Source organism: Sprattus sprattus (assembly GCF_963457725.1).
Source record: "Sprattus sprattus genome assembly, chromosome: 3".
Lineage (NCBI taxonomy): Eukaryota > Metazoa > Chordata > Actinopteri > Clupeiformes > Clupeidae > Sprattus > Sprattus sprattus.
The window spans coordinates 28324237-28326736 of NC_137922.1; the positions used below are offsets into that span (position 1 = coordinate 28324237).

Sequence of the window (2500 nt, forward strand, 5' to 3'; positions counted from 1 at the left end):
CATGGGTCTATGATAAACGCTCACTTTCCACTACGTATTGACCATCATTAAGAGAAAGAGCATACACCAAATAGTGAGAAACTGGCAGTCAGTGTGTTTTTCATAGTTTATAGTTCCTTTTCAAGTATGTGCATTAAGAAACCTTGAACAGTGCAATTGGCAATACATAGTTATTTCACAATTATATATTGTGTCAATTGCACTGCATAGATCTGAAATTGTTAAGAGCATGATTGTATATTATGTCAAATTGTACAAATGTACAAATATATATATATATATATATATATATATATATATATATATATATATATATATATATATTATAGCCTAATATGAATATATACTTATACTTAAAATATATTATATTATATTGTATCACATATTATATATATCATACATATGTTATTCCATTGCACATTATACTGAGTCATTATATTATATTGTATTATATATATGCTATGTTATTTATATTACAGTTCAACTATTGAGATGTGTAGGCTATGTATATATTGAGATGTGTATATTTTTACTGCTATAGAAATATATAGGTTTTTTTTGTAATGTTGATTTGTGAAATAACTGTGTATTGCCAATTGCACTGTTCAAGGTTTCTTAATGCACATACTTGAAAAGGAACTATTAAACTATGAAAAACACACTGACTGCCAGTTTCTCACTATTTGATGTATGCTCTTTCTCTTAATGATGGTCAATACGTAGTAACTAAAGAAGCACTATTTCGATAGTTTATAGATCTTCTCAGTATTTTCAAAATGCACGAGATTTGCAAGAAAAGTGAGCGTTTATCATAGACCCATGCACATGTATGACTGGCGATTAAACTAGCGAGATTCAAAGTAACGTAGAGGCAAATCTTTTTCACACACTTCACGTAGAGCATAAACCCTGGAATACTCCTTGAAATTGGTTGCGAAATGTAAAAGGTTATCGTGATTTTTATCCAGATAAACCGCAGCTCCTGGCAACTTGCTCTTGTTTGACACGTCTGACAGACCTCTGACGGCAGAGAGCTCCTTTCCCAAAATGGCGGCGACGCGTTTCGCCGAGAAGCAGTGGAGGCGGCGTCTACCTATACATGTCTATGGTGACAGCCACAGGGATGAAGCTGTTCTTGAACCTGCTGGTACGGGAACGGAGGACCCTGTAGCACCTCCCAGAGGGGAGGAGGGCAAACAGTCTGTGGCTGGGGTGTGAGCTGTCCTTGGCGATGCTGCGCGCCCTCCGCAGACATCTCTTGCTCTGGACAGCCTCAATGGTGGGAAGAGTGGAAGAGAGAGAGAGAGAGAGAGAGAGTGTGTGTGTGGGGAGCATTCATCAGAGTGTGTGTGTAGGAGTGTGAAGGAGAATCCTGCTGGGTGTTTGGCATTTCTTTCATCCTTAAAATCTGTGTGTGAGTGTGTGTCTATCTGTGTGTGTGTGTCTGTATAACTGTGTGTGTGTGTGTGTGTGTGTGAGTGCGCGTGCGCATGTTGTGTGGATACACCAGAGTGTCCAGCAGAAGCTGAACAGATCCAGCTGCCCTTTATGACTGACTGGATGGCATGACTCAGCACTTTATACACTCTCTCTCTCTCTCTCTCTCTCTCTCTTTCTCTCTTTGCCCTTTCTCTCTCACACAGACGCATACGCTCATTCTCGCTCTCTCACACACATATACACACACTCTCCTCCCTCTTGTGGATTGTGTCTGGTATCATATTGAGTCTGTAATATCTAATGATGAGATCCTTAACAACACACCTAGGGTTGTTAGAACATATTGATCCACTTGAGTATTGGGATTTAATGTTTTGTGATACTGTATTGATTTTATTTTGAATTAAAAATGTATATAAATAAATAATTGACATGAAAAGATTTGTGTCAGACATGTTGTGTTTAAACCCCCGTAATGCTAATGCTAGATAGGGGTGTTGTTTTTAACCCTCCATAATGCTAACGCTAGATATGTTGTAATCTGTCTTCGGACACGTGATGTGAGAGTGTAACACTATTATGCTTATGGGGGAGTGTTCTTTATACCATAGAAACCATATTTTCCTAAAATTCTAATTTTTAAAATTCCAATAAATCACCTTGTTTACAGTATCGCAGTTAATCACAATATATTAAATTGTAACCTCTGTATCATGATTCGTATAATTTCACCAGACTCTTGCCAATATATCCCTATTTCACCTTCCTTTACCTTCCTTCTCTCCTTCCTTCCTCTCTCTCTCACACTCTTTCTTTCTCTCGCTCTCTCTAGATATTTCTTTCCTCCCTCTCTCTGTCCCCTTCTCTATGTTAATCACGTAAGACATTTATGTGTGTGTGTGTGTGTGTGTGTGTGTGTGTATAGCATTCTTCCCTTTCTCCCTCCCTCCCTCCATCTATCCCTAAGACATTCTTTATGCACCAGTGAGGGACTGCAGTGCTGCCAAACGCAAAAGAACAAAACAGATTATCCTTATAAAATTATTATTCATGTCGTGTA

The 2500-nt window shown here is 38.1% G+C and overlaps 1 protein-coding gene across 1 annotated transcript in view; it reads left to right on the plus strand.

The window, feature by feature from the left end:
• Positions 1-2500, plus strand: part of nbeal1 (neurobeachin-like 1) — a gene marked incomplete at its 5' end in the record, with an annotated part of 47772 nt that overhangs the window by 11819 nt on the left and 33453 nt on the right.